This window comes from Bactrocera neohumeralis, chromosome 4 (genome assembly GCF_024586455.1).
Source record: "Bactrocera neohumeralis isolate Rockhampton chromosome 4, APGP_CSIRO_Bneo_wtdbg2-racon-allhic-juicebox.fasta_v2, whole genome shotgun sequence".
In the NCBI taxonomy this organism is placed as follows: Eukaryota; Metazoa; Arthropoda; class Insecta; order Diptera; family Tephritidae; genus Bactrocera; species Bactrocera neohumeralis.
The window spans coordinates 16772303-16786296 of record NC_065921.1 but is presented as its reverse complement, the minus strand read 5'-3'; the positions used below and the strand labels follow the sequence as shown (position 1 = coordinate 16786296).

General features: G+C 37.4%; 1 protein-coding gene across 5 annotated transcripts in view; it reads left to right on the top strand.

The window, feature by feature from the left end:
* Positions 1–13994, top strand: part of LOC126757135 (diuretic hormone receptor) — a 102964-nt gene that overhangs the window by 33327 nt on the left and 55643 nt on the right. For 3 of the 5 annotated variants that reach the window (XM_050470780.1, XM_050470781.1, XM_050470785.1), the window contains one exon: positions 12985–13069. The exons of the other annotated variants lie outside the window; for them this stretch is intronic. The gene's annotated coding sequence lies outside the window, so the exon portion shown is untranslated. Of the gene's footprint in view, positions 1–12984; positions 13070–13994 lie in introns of those variants that run through there. 5 annotated transcript variants of the gene reach the window in all.

Sequence of the window (13994 nt, the reverse complement as noted above, 5' to 3'; positions counted from 1 at the left end):
TTGCAAAACTGTTTTTCTTATTTTACTGATAAAATGTAATAACTCCAAGCTGCTAAGTGCTAAAAGTTGGATTACTCAGATTCTATTGCGTCAAAGCAAAAAGTTGATTTTTCGATTTGCGCACAGTTTTGTATACCCTACCGTTGTTTGCAACGTCCTAAGGGGTTACATGGGATTTCTCGGATAAAAAACAGTCTTTTTTCAAAAATTGTTTTCTCATATAAAAAATTAAATATTTTATTAGAAGTTCTTATTGTTACAAACAAACACTATTAACCAAGAAATTCTGAAATTTTTTAAGCTCGGTCACTGCAACGCCATTTCCGGTGACCCCTCGAAAAAAAGAAGCGCCCGCGTTGGCAGGATAAATCCTTACAGTACCATGTAAAGTAAAAATACGTGCTTTAGTTAAAACCTTAACTTTGAACTTGGACGAAGGAAAAAACTGAAAATTGTATTTTTGGCAGACATTCTTACAAAAAGTTAAAATGTCAGAGAAAATTTCGCGACATTTTCTTTTAGATAGTTGTCATCGAAAAAAAATCTTTAAGAATTGGAACTCAAAGACCTGTGCAAATTTTCTTGAAGATCGGTGGAGTTGCTCTCGAAAAATTTTGCCAACCGTCTTTATAAGCACAGTTTCAAGAAAAACGCGTTTAAAGACGACGAACTTAGCCTAGCTAGCCTCGAGCGCACAAGTTCTCAAGGCTGTATCTCCGAAACTATTACTGAGATCAACTTGAAAATTTAGGACAATATTCTAAAATTAGACAATAAAAAAATTCGAATTTTTGAAACCCGTAAACCCTTATAACCCCTTAATCCTATTGGGATAGGTATGTCGTTATGTTTATCAAACAGATCGTAATAGTAAGACAAAATCGAATTTCGAATATGTCCGTCTTGACAGACTGTCCGTTTTCTTGTCCGTTCAAGTGATAATTTGTGTAACAAAATTCACATATAAAACTGGGACAGAGAGCTTAACCCTATTGAAACTTGTATAACATCAATAAATTGACCAAATTGGACCCATTTTTATACATACAATGCCTTGGAATATTTCAACCACAACCACCTCTACTTCCCATATGACAACGTCTGAAAATACAGCATATCCTTGAGCTTTAGAATAGACCAAAAATCAGTAAACAGAATAGAACTTAATACAACTAGTATCTCTAATATGTGTCAACTCTCATATGAAAATGGTCGAACTATACCTCATCAAAGCCTCAGATACCGAATATGAGAACCGCACTGCTTAAACCGAAAATTAGTACCGAAAATATCAGTAAATTTTCAAGGTATCTTAAGGAAACTAAATAGAGAAAGCTTTATGATGAAATTAGAGTCAGGGTTTAAAAATCAAATAAATGGTCCCTTAACAGAGGTTGGCCTCTTGGAAGGAATGACATCTGCTCTCCAGTCCGGAAGCCGTAGCGTTGCTGCCTAGTTGCCTCACAATACTTATATTCATCCATGGAGTATCTTGAAAGATATTCCAATCAGTGCTACTGGGGATACGTTTCGGAGGGAGTAGCTGATATGAGGGGCTCTGATGACAACCTTTACTATGGGATCAGCCCACTAATAAACTTGCTACCCAAAGTGATGTCAAGGATCTTCCTTCTATTTCTTATGATGCATGTGGGATCCTAATCCACGTTCTCAATGCTAAGGTTACGACTCATCCTCATCCCTCTTGTTTCAGTTCATTCTACCTCATTCTGTGTGAGTGCATTAGCATCGCAACCTAGACTTAGAGGGAGCTTGTTCCTCCTGCAGCACTCCACGAAATAATGTATATGTAGGCAGGGGGACGCTGTGGAAGTCTACCTTGAAAAATAAGCCGCTGCAAGTCTGAAGTCAGACCCTTCCTTGTTCTTGGCCTGCATCGCGACCAGATCCTGCTTTAGGAACTCTGGAAAAAATCAATATCCTTCCGAACCACTATACTAGTCCAAGGCTTCTCACTCGAGAGATCCCAGATACCTTGTTTATTTCCGTTTTGAAGTCCGGAGCTTTCTGTAGATCCTTAGTTCCTGGATCAGTGAAATGCCCAGGTCGTCTGAGAGCAACCAGACATTGCGCAGTGCAGCTTTACCTGGGCAACTTCGATATTTTCAACCATCACAGGAGGGGAGTCATAGAGAACTGGTCTTCAGCATCGCCGTCTCCTACATTGCATTGTTGAACTGAAGTTACTCTAGAAACTTCTGCGTTGAAGGTAGCACCCCTCTCACCCCTCTTGTGTGTCTGAAGGCTCGGTAAACGCTTTTCTTGTAGTAGCAGCGCTGCTTAGTGCCGCAGTGAGTAGCTTCCTCATCAATGCGGCATCTTGTCAACTATATGTATATGACACTATAATGGTCCGATCGGATGTTGAAAATGGAGATTCGGAGATTATAGCGCTGACTTAGATAAGAATCCATGCCGAATTTGTCAAATATAAAAGTTTTCAATGCAAAAAATTGATTTGAATCAATCAGGTTATATGGCAGTCTATATATCCCAAGGTGATTATGACAAATGAGCGGTTTTCTTGTGAAGAAAAGGACGCGTGCATAATTTCAGATCAATATTTCAAAAAATCTGGAACTAGTTATAGAAGCAATCAGACCGATCGACCAAGCTCATTACATTTTATTTATACATTATATTATATAGTATGTATGCCTTATAGGGCCGTTACTTCGTTACAAACTACTGTTGTTACTACTAACTGTTGAGGACATAAAAACTCTAATGGAGCCGTTCTTGGCGGATAAACTTAATTTGATTAATCTCTAGTACCCTGTAATGGATTCATATGGTAAGCTTATTATTCAAATTAACATATATAATATTATCAACAAAACGTTCTGGAGCTGAACTTTCAATATCAAATGGATATATGCAAATAGGGTGTAAAAATACCACAGATAACTATTTGAAGCGTACATATAAACTCTCTAATATCCACATAAATGCATAAACAGTTTTTTATTGCTCAACACTAATTGCTAATTTAAATGCATTTGCACTTGGTACAGTAAATTATTAATGCCAAGCACACGCACACGCTACTTCCACTCGGCTTCCTGTGTTCTAATGCGAAGATACATATGTAGTACAATTGCTAATGCATCCGCTAGCTCCCATTCAATCGGCACGTCGACTTTTTCCGTTGTTGTAAGACCATTCATTTTATTAGTGTAATTGAAATTTAATAGTTTTAACTACTTTTGCGTTAGCGTTTATTGCTGCCGGTTCATTGAGAGATCGCCGCGAACATTCACTCACTCATTCATTCACTCACTACGCGCGCACCCGCGCACCCTCAACATGCCGCGCCCTCACATGCGCCAATGTGTACCTGCTCTCAAGCAGGTGTTCCCAACACTTTAGCGACTGACGTATAAGCACAAACATACATGTGTATATACAGAGATATCCCCACGCTGTGGGTGGTTTTTCGCTTGATTGTTTAGTTTCGTTGATTGACTTCTTCAGTTGCCACTCTATGCCCCTATCTCTGAGTGTGCTACTTGCGGTACTATCGAAATGCTTTTATCTTCATTATAGCGACGTCATTAATGATGCTGCAGAAATCATTTAAAATGCATTAATTTTAAATTGAATCATTCGTTCGCTTGTAAGTGAAGTGAATTCGTAATTGAAAACGTAAGACAATCACTTGCGGTGCTGAGTCAAGGTGTCGCCAAAGCATGCGGGCATTTTTAGAATCATGCTATTTCCCTGTTGCCACCTCTGACTTATCAATAGATTTAGATTTTGCTTGACAGTTAGTGTGAACCAAGTATGACATAATGTTGTCAATAATGACAGCTAGAGTTGATATGTTCAGAGGAATTGCCAGCTAGAATGAACCCTCGTCCACCAAAATCGAACTTACAATTTAGTAGGAACCATTAAGATATATAGGTCTTCGCCCACTAAAATCAAACTATCAAGTTTATAGATACGGGCCAATGCATGTCATACTATCTGATAAAATTTGAGCCGGACTGTCAAAAAAAAAATCTTCAAAAATTTCGATACAAATATGTATTATCGCCTTCAAAATAAGCTCCTTTTATCCAAGCAAGCCAACGTTTAGTCCGATTTTCCATACATTTGCTATTTCGGATTGAAGGCTACAGTGCCTTCAACGTACGTTATAGATTTTGTAGCGTTCTTGATTTTTGTGTTTCGCTGACTTTTCGATTTCCAAAAGCCTCAAAGAATCATATCACCGACAGATATTTACCGATTTTCTTGTCGTCTTTTAAGAAAAAGGAAGAGTCCAATATGACTCTTGCCCTGACTACTATGAAATCGTGGAAAAGTTTTGGGTTCATAATTGAAAGTTTCTTGGTAGCCATTAAGTACCAAACTATCAGACTATCAGACCGTTTCTGATAATTTTGGAAATCATAGTGAGGAGCAGAGAGAGCGGTTCAACTAGGATTTAAAAGTGATCACTGCTGGTTCTTAAAAAGACATTGTCACGTAGGAAATGAAAAAAGAAAAGCACATTAAAGACGTTTTAATGTAATACATATATTGTATGACAGCTATTTTCGACGTTTATCCAAGTGTTTACTTAAACGTGCCGTTATTTTATTTTTTCAAAACAAAGGTTCTTTCTGACAGGTTGTACAAAGAAGCGAGGCAAAAGGGTCTGGTAGTGAACGAGGGAAAGACGAAATATATCCTGCCATCAACGCACACTCATCGCACTCGCAACTTGGCACCCAAGTCACTGATGACAGTCATAACTTCTAAGTCGTGGGTAATTTCATCTATCATAGAACCAGCATTAACACCAACAACAATGTCCATCGCGAAAAACAACGCAGAATAAATCTTGTCAACAGGTTCTACTTCGGACTGAGTAGGCAACTGAGAAGTAAAGTCCTCTCTCTGGGAAGACCAAACCCTATGAGTCATTCATCAGATGGTGCGGAGGCATGGACGATAACGACATCATTTGAGTCGGCGTTACAAGTTTTCGAGAGAAAGGTTTTGCGCAAAATTTATGATCCTTTCCGTATTGCCCAAGGTGAATATCGCATTGTATAACAGGATGAGCTGTACGAGATACACGACGATATTGATATTGACATAGTTCAGCGAATTAAGAGACAGCTGCTAAGCTCGTTAGGTCATGCCGTCCGAATGGATTAAGATACTCCAGCTCTGAGAATATTCTGCTCAGAACCCGCTGGAAACAGTGGAAGAGGAAGACCTCCAATCCGTTGGATATATCAGGTCGAGAAGGACCTGGCTACACCTGGAGTCTTCAACTGGCGCACTGTTGTATACTCGGCTATAACTGAGTAAGCGGTGTCTACGCCAGTAGAAAAACAGAAGATGACGAGTTTTTTTGTCGATACCACTTGCGTTAGAAATTCCCAATGAATACTGTTATATTTATGCAATGACTTAGAGTCAAGTTTCAAAAAGAGTATACCTATAATTTTATATATATATATAAGGAAATGAATACAGTATCAGGTATAATTGAAACTGAGCTATTTCAGCATTCATAATTAAACATTAATGTAAAAATCCACTCAGCGGAAGTGTCTTCAACCTTTGCCGCCTCTTTTTAAATATATTCTAAATAAAGTTATTTCATCTATAGACTCAATGCACGCTCTAAGTTGTAAGTATCGGCAAGCACAGTCACATTATTTTAGCTTTTAGGCATATTTTCGTGGCCGTCTCCCACTCCCGCCGTTTCCTTGACACTTTAGCTTTGTCAACCTATTTATTTGCCAGCAAATGAAATCCTCCATTACTCTTTATGAGTGCGGCACAATTTAATTTAAACTCAATCGAGTTTTCTCCTACAAAAGCAAAGTGAAAAGCAATAACAACAAATGCGCTTTGATTTTATTAAATTCATTTAACACATTTTTCACCGTAGATCAAACGTGAGAAGTGGCTTTAAAATAGAAAAAAGAACAAAATTCCTGCTATATAAAATATAGAAGTATGCGTGTAGCATGTACACATGTATGTATACTTAATTCAATATATATGTATGTGTACCAATATGTTTGCATGTGTCTATCATTATATGTACTTACGTATGTGTGTCGCCAATGGTAACATGGTGAGCCAGGGCTTTGCAATTCAACGGAACTTCAACTGCCTGCAATGAAGTTTCCCGTTAACTTTTCATTAATTTTTTTGCAATTTAATAAAACCGTACATTGTTGTTATTGTGGTTTTCTTAACTTTGATTACAGGCGTGCAAAGTGCAAGTTCAGTGCCAGCATTGTAATCATTACAGTTTGTCTTTTGTTTTTGCTGCCTTTCATGTTGCCGCTGGCGCTACAACACAGCCCAGCCCGACCACACACACTCGTCGCTTTGCTAAGCTACATGTCAAGCTGCATGCTTTTGCTACGCTCTTCGATGCTCTTGCTTCTTTACTTTAAGTTACCTTCACCTCTCTCGCTTCTTTTGCTCCTCTCGTTTCTCCCGCTTGGCTGCTTGTGGTTTCGGTTTGCCCGCAGGATAATGCGCATACAACTTCACTCAAGCGTCCTTACTTATCTCCGTCGTTCCTTAGTCAATGGAGGCGCACAAGTTGCTCGGCTCGAGTTCTTTAGCTTTGGTTGTCCTGTTTTTCCTGTTGCAACGAGCATTGTGCGGCGACTGTCAGCATTTGTATGCGCATATTTTATTCATCTTCGACTGTTTTATTTATATGCTTTTACATATTCACCTTGAATAAATGTGTAATATATGCATTGGATTTGATTTGTTGCTTCTTCTTGGAGTTTTTGTGTTTATTTCAGCTTTGCTTTGTTTAATTTCTACTCTGCTGGGCATTAATAAATGGTTTTAATGTTGGTAATTTTCGTGAATATTTCATTTGTTAGCGGGACTTGTGTCTTTTGCTTTGGTACTTCAGGTGAATTTCATCATATATACTCCTTATAATACAAAAATTAAGGCATACATAGCTTCAAACACACATAAATGCTTGCATACCTAGAGAGCTTGACCAAGATAAGTTGGTATTAGCTGCAGGCGCCTTTGCTACTTAGCAACTCAGTGCTGTGCGTCTGTGAGAAATGTATCAAAATTTCAGACGAATGTGTAACTCAGCGTCTGACTGATGCCATTAACGTATTTATTTAATCTTAATGTCCTACAAAAGCTTGGGCAGCTTTCTCTTTCTAAGTGTAGTTGAATCACTTCGTTTTCATTTATTGAAGCGCCAGTCGTAGGTGCCACGAATTTCTTAATTACTTTTGATATCGCTCGAACATTCTTCAGAAAGATTTTGCGGTATTTGCGCTCACTTTACCAACCAGGTTTCTGTTAACTATGTGTTAGTTTGGGCCTACAACTGATACTGAAATTGAAGTTACTCATACGTCCTGGTGATCCTATAAAGCATTTCAAATAAACAAATGCGTTTTGTTGGCAAAGATATCAGAAGTTACATACATATGTATAATTTGTAAGCTGTTGAGGGGTGATTCGCTTTTACCTCAACAGCTTACAAATTAAAGCACTCGGAACTTGTAGTGCTTAAGTCGGTACACCTCAGTAACCAAAGAATTTGTCTGAAATTTTGTATTTCTAACGAAATTTCGTGATTTTGTGAAATCGTTTCGAATGTTGGGAAAGGCTTGCGGGGACTCAGTTTTATCAAAAACACAAGCCTACTAATGGTGCAAAGCCTTCAAAGGACGGTCGAGAGATCGTTGCAGACATGACTGGTTCTGGACGACCTTCGACGCCATCAGCTAATTAAAATATTAAAAAACTAAAGGATAGGGTGCTCCACAATCGTCAGATAAGTGTTAGAGAGATGAAAGAAAAGCTGCATCTCTTGCGAGTCCATTCGAATGAGTTTGGTGGATATTTTGCGTATGAAATGCGTTGTTGCTTGCTAAATTTTTTTTTAAAAGAAAACCGTAAACTGGTTTCTTTGGACCTGCACATTCGGACGAATTCCGAACCCACATTGATGGAGAGCATTAGAACTGACGATAAGACATGGATTTATGAGTTTGACATGCAAACAAGCTAACAGTCATCGGAATGGAGGGAAAAACAAGACAGGAAACCAAATAAACTACGCCAAGACCGCTCAAAAATCAATATGATGCACAGTGGCTTTCTCGATATTCGTGGTTTGGTGCATTATGAATTTGCTTCGCAGGGACAGATATTTTGGTGAGAAAAACCGTCGAAAACGTTCGGAATTGTGGCAGAACAATTCATGGATTTTATTCTATAATAATGGACCATCGCAACGAACCACGATTGTGAGCGAATTTACCACCAGATTTGGCACCGTGTGATTTTTTCTTGTTCGCCAAACTCAAATTGCCGCTCCGTGGAACCAGTTTTCAGTCGATCGAAGAGATAAAACAAAATTCGCTGAAGGAGCTGAAGGATGAGCTTTCATTTGTAGCATAATCTGTAAACTTCTTCACTCAAATATGACGAACTTTGTGCCTGAAAAGCGTTTTGCGGTGAGTTCTTCTTGACTACTTTAAGAAGTTTATGCTGAACATGTACTAGCCGAGCAAATGTTCCAAAAGTGGCCTGTTGATATAAAAGTGCTGATCTTGGCTTGGAAGCACGTTGTGGGCTAGCACAAAGGTTTGAGGATAAGGAACTGGAAGCATTAATTGTTGAAGCTTTTTGCCAAACACAATCGGAGCTCGTAGAATGATTGAGGATCACCCAATAATTATTTTAAAACGTCTAAAAGCAGCCAAACACACTCAAAAGCAAAGAAATTCGGTGCGATAGAAATTGCAGCCAAGAGACGTTGAAAGAAGATTTTGCATGTAAGAAATGCTGCTTGAACGCTATAAAAAGAAGTTCTTTTTGCAACGAATTGTGACTGGTGATGAAAAATGACTCCATTACAGCAAATCTAAATACAGAAAATTATATATGAAACCTGTCCAAATAGCCAAATATACATATTGAGCAATTGATATCTGAGCATTGATAACGTTAGCGACATAATTCTCTGTGCTTGGCGGCATCAGAAGGACTTGCTGCATTATGAGATTTTAAAACTGTGTGAAACCATTAATAGGGAACGTTCATGACAACAAATCATAAAACTGAAACGACCGATTGTAAAAAAATTTTCGGAATTTGTGACCAGCCATGAGACAATCATTTTCCATCTTGAGAATGTTCGGAATCACGTTGAAATACCGGTTGAAGGCTATTTGGGAGACAGCGGATAAAACATTCTTTCTCAACTACCTTATAGCAGAGGCCTTTTTGCTTTTGTCTACAATTTGTTTTGGTCAAAGCAAAAGGACCTCACTCGAATACGGTTCACATCAGAACATGGTCTCAAAAATTGGCTTGAGCAGGCGTAGTGCATTTGGCATGGAATTATCAAATTTACCAGAAAAATGGGAAAATCTTATACCTTCACATGGGCAATATTTTGTAGATGTTTTTCTTAAATGAATGTCAAACACGAAACCGCACGATTATTATAACTTCAAAATCATATAATGTCTCATAGATTGCTCACTTTTTTAATTGAGAAATACTAAAAAAATAGTAGAAATAAAGCAGAGTTGTTGAGTATATACTTTAAAGGAAAACGATCACAAATTTCCGTTCATCTCTTGTTTAATTGAATATACAAAATTTTATTCAGAAAATTGCTCATGTGTATAAGTAGTAAACATTCTCTTCAACACTTTAGAAAGAGTCCCAAAAGTAGCGCTAGATTTTATTTTGCCGCCATTTCAATTAACCTTCACAGTTGAAAAAGTTAAAATACTTTACCGACCAATTTTATATGAAATTTTCTAACTTAAGCTGCCAAGCTATCATTATTTTGGAAATATTGTTCAATAATGAAGACACGTTGTTCCAACATGTAATGCTTAAGAAACGAAGCAAAGACGAAATATCTCCTGTCATGAAACAAACAGTCGTCGCACTTGCGACTTAGCTCCCATGTCACTATTAACAGTCATGGCTTCGAATTCGTAGATAATTTCGTCTATCTTGGAACCATCTTTTACACCAACAACAACGTCAGCCTCGAAATCCAACGCAGAATAACTCTTGCCAACAGGTGCTACTTCGGACTGAGTAGAGTCCTCCCTCGACGAGCAAAGATCAAGTTCCACAAGCCATTCATATGTATCTCAGAGGCATCTGAAGGGTCGGTGTTGCGAGTTTAGGAAAGAATGAAAGAAGAAGAAATTGTCAGCTGTCGATTTTTCTCTTTTTAGGGTTGTCAACACTTTACTACATGAATGGTGTTGAGCTTAATACCGATCTTGCGTTAATTTTAGAACACCATTTATCTTCTATGAAGGTTATCGAAGAAGAATAAACATGAAACGGAAGCTTCCTTTTGGTGACAGCCTGACTGTCACCTAGTGAAAGTGAATATTGACAATATAATGCAATAACTTCATAAGAGAAACCGAGCGATATACAAATTCACACTGAGGTCAGAGACACAAGTTGATGGAGTATTGGAGTATGGGGTGTACATACAAGTATGTTATGTCTTACTACATTAATACCCTATTTATATTAAGTAAATGGCAATTGCACAACCTGTCAGCTATTCACTCATAATAAGCACTTCTGGAGCTTTGTAAATCTGTTATATAACAAAAAAGCTGGCAGCTGTTCCTTCCTGCCGTCACACGCACGTAAACCCAAAGGTTGTCGGTATTTCTATTTTCACTTTCATTTTGAACATTTGAAAACAGATGGGCATCCAAAGTCTTCTATTGTGCTGCTTTTACCTTTGTGTCATGCTATAGGGATATAGACATATACAGCACATATGTACATACATACATACATACATCAGTCAAAGTATGTGTCTCTGTATCGAATGCTGTCAATTTTATTTATGCTCTGCACCTCACTGCATTGTCAAAGTGAATAGACCAACGCATAATTCTCATTATCTTATGACTTTTTGTGCTGACTTTTGATCGACCGTTATAAAGCTCTTAGCATAACGCTCATTATTACGTTCGCAGAATACTGACTGGAGTACCAGCTGTAACACATATTTGTTCACGAAATTATACTATTTGCAAGTATATGAGTATAAACCTATGTAATACTTGTGAGTGTGTATGTTTTGTATTGACACCCATCTCTATATTAAACGTGTCCGATTTACGACAGTTGTCTTTGTCAATAAGGCACTTGAATGAACGCATGAAACAGAATAAACATTACTTGTTGTTGTTGTTTTGGAAAATTCACTTATTATCACGCTGCTGTTGTTGTTATTGTTGACTATTTGCAGCGATTCAATGAGCACATGTTTGTATGTAAACGTGACACTTATCACATTGGACGCCACTAAAGCTAGAACGGTTAGACGGCCCTATTATCGCCTGTCTCTTATATGTGTCAGCCAACAAATGGATTTGTCATATACCACATACATACTTATAATGCTTACTTATGTAAATGGAATTTGTAGGTTGATGTCCGATAGATTTTGTATGCATGTTTATTTGCTTCTAAAATTTTTGAGCTTTAAACTTTTTATTTTGAATCCAGTGGCTTGCGGAAAATATCACTGACTATAAGGACAGATATTTATTTTATTTAAAATATCATTTAAAATATATACGGTCAATTCGAAACAACAAGTGAAGTGATCTTTTGGAGAAAAATATTTTCAACTCGGCCATTGCGATGCCATTTCCGTGACCCTTCGGAAAAAATATGCACCCGCATTGGCAGTACTTGAATAACTCCTTACAGGATTTAAGTGAAAAAACCGACCAACCGACTCCAAAAACATAGCCTCTAGTGCACAAGTTCTCAAGACTGTATCTCCGAAACTCGGATCAACTTGAAATTTTTGGACAATCTTCTAGAGGTGCTGTAGAATTTAATAAGACAATAAAGATTGATTTCTTGAAACCCGTAAACTAATGTAACCCCTTAAGGGTATATAGACACATTTTCTAAATATTTGTCGCCTTCAAAGTAATTCCCAGCAGATGCAACACACTTATGCCAATTATTTTTCCAGTCCTCGAAACAATTTTTATAAGCACTTTTGGGTATGTATCAACTCATTCCACTAATTTTGTTTCATCTCTTCGACCGACTGAAAATTGGATCCACGGAGCGGCAATTTCAGCTTGGGGAACAAGAAATTATCACACGGAGCTAAACCTGGTGAATTCATAGCGTTTTTGGCTTTAAATTCGGTCACAATCGTGGCTCGCTGCGATGGTACATTATCCTCGTGCAAAATCCATGAATTGTTCTTTCAAAATTCCAGATGTTTTCAACGCATGCTCCAATTCGGCCTAATAGAATTCTTTAATGACCGTCTATTTCTCCGGAACAAATTCGTGATACACTAAACCACGAATATCAAAAAAAGAAAAGCAATGAGCATCACCTTGAATTTGAGCGGCTTTAGCGTGGTTTTTTGGTTTCGGCTCGTTTTTTCCCTCCACTCCGATGATTGTTGACTTGGTTGCATGTCAAACTCATAAGCTCATGTCTCATCGGTAGTTATTTTTGCGCACTACATGAATGAGGGATCGAAACTCGCACGATCAAATATGCCTAAAGAGAACTGTTGCAATAACGTGTTTCATACCCGAAATATCTACCACAATCCTTCCAACGGACTCGCGAGAGATGTCGAGCTCTCTTGCCATCTCTTTAACGCGTATTTAGCGGTTTTCAAGTACCATATCTTTCACTTGTTTAATATTTTCATCAGTTGAAGGGGTCGAAGATCGTCCAGAATGATTCATGTCTTCAACGATCTCTCGGCCGCCTTTGATGGCTTTTTACCATTCGTAGGCTTATGTTTTTGATAATCGTATTATATATATCATATTAGCAAAATACGTTTTTTAACGAGGGAAATATAAATTACAATTTCCTTGTCCTCTTTTGTCATATTGTTTATTAAAATTTTGATTATTCGTCTAGTTATTAATTAAACATTTTATTTGCTATTTTTAGATACATTTCTTTATAAATAATCTACAAGGATCACTACAAGTCGTCTAAATTTGTTAAATATTCTCTGAAAATTGATAAACATTTGGTAAGTGAATTCCCAAATTTAAAATTACAATTTATATTTTAATAATTTTTATTTTTGACTTAAACGAACTTTCTAAAACTGATTTTTTCTGAATTTTTCTGAAACGAACATTGATGATCGAGCAATACAATAATATATATTCTCTGATTGGCGATCATAACTGACAAACATGTCTTCTAACGAGAACTAATTCTTTCTAGAAGCTGACTTCTTCATCAGTGGTGCTAGCTCTACTAGCCGCTTCAGTTTACCACTGAACTGTTTGCGAGTTATATCATGTCTGCATACTAGTAACTCCCAAACTATTGCTTTAGCTTGCAACTGATCCTATTATTACATGATTAACCATAAGTCTGGCATCTGGCCTGCAAGAGGCATGATTCTAGGTAGTTGCGACTTTATGAAAACACTGATGTTGTTCTTATCACGGACTTAGTCCTCCTAGCGTTCTTTAAATGTTTTCCAAAAATAAATACAAAACTTTGAGAAGCATTTTCTATTAATAAAGGTCCCAACAACACCTTAATCAGGCAGCAGAATTAAGAACTAAAATGTCAAATTTATAATCCCTTTTAATCTACCGACTAACTTCAGTAGAGGTCCAAATCCCTTTAATTCTTATTTCACAACTCTTAAACATATTGATTATTAAAGGCGATAATCATCTGCATGAATTTCGTCCGAATTTTATATTCAACTTCAACTTTAAAGAATTATTTCAGACAATATTTAGTCCGCTGAAGCCCGTCACGACCGTCAAAAAAGTTAAACAACTACGTTGTCTCTTGATTTCCCCCTTTAATTTGCATACCAGAAAAATATTAATTTACAAAATCATTCCCCTGTGTTGCTTAATAATTGTATAAATATTTATGTAGACCCTAAAATGTAACTGTAATTGTTTTCACTACGCGCCATCTGGCGC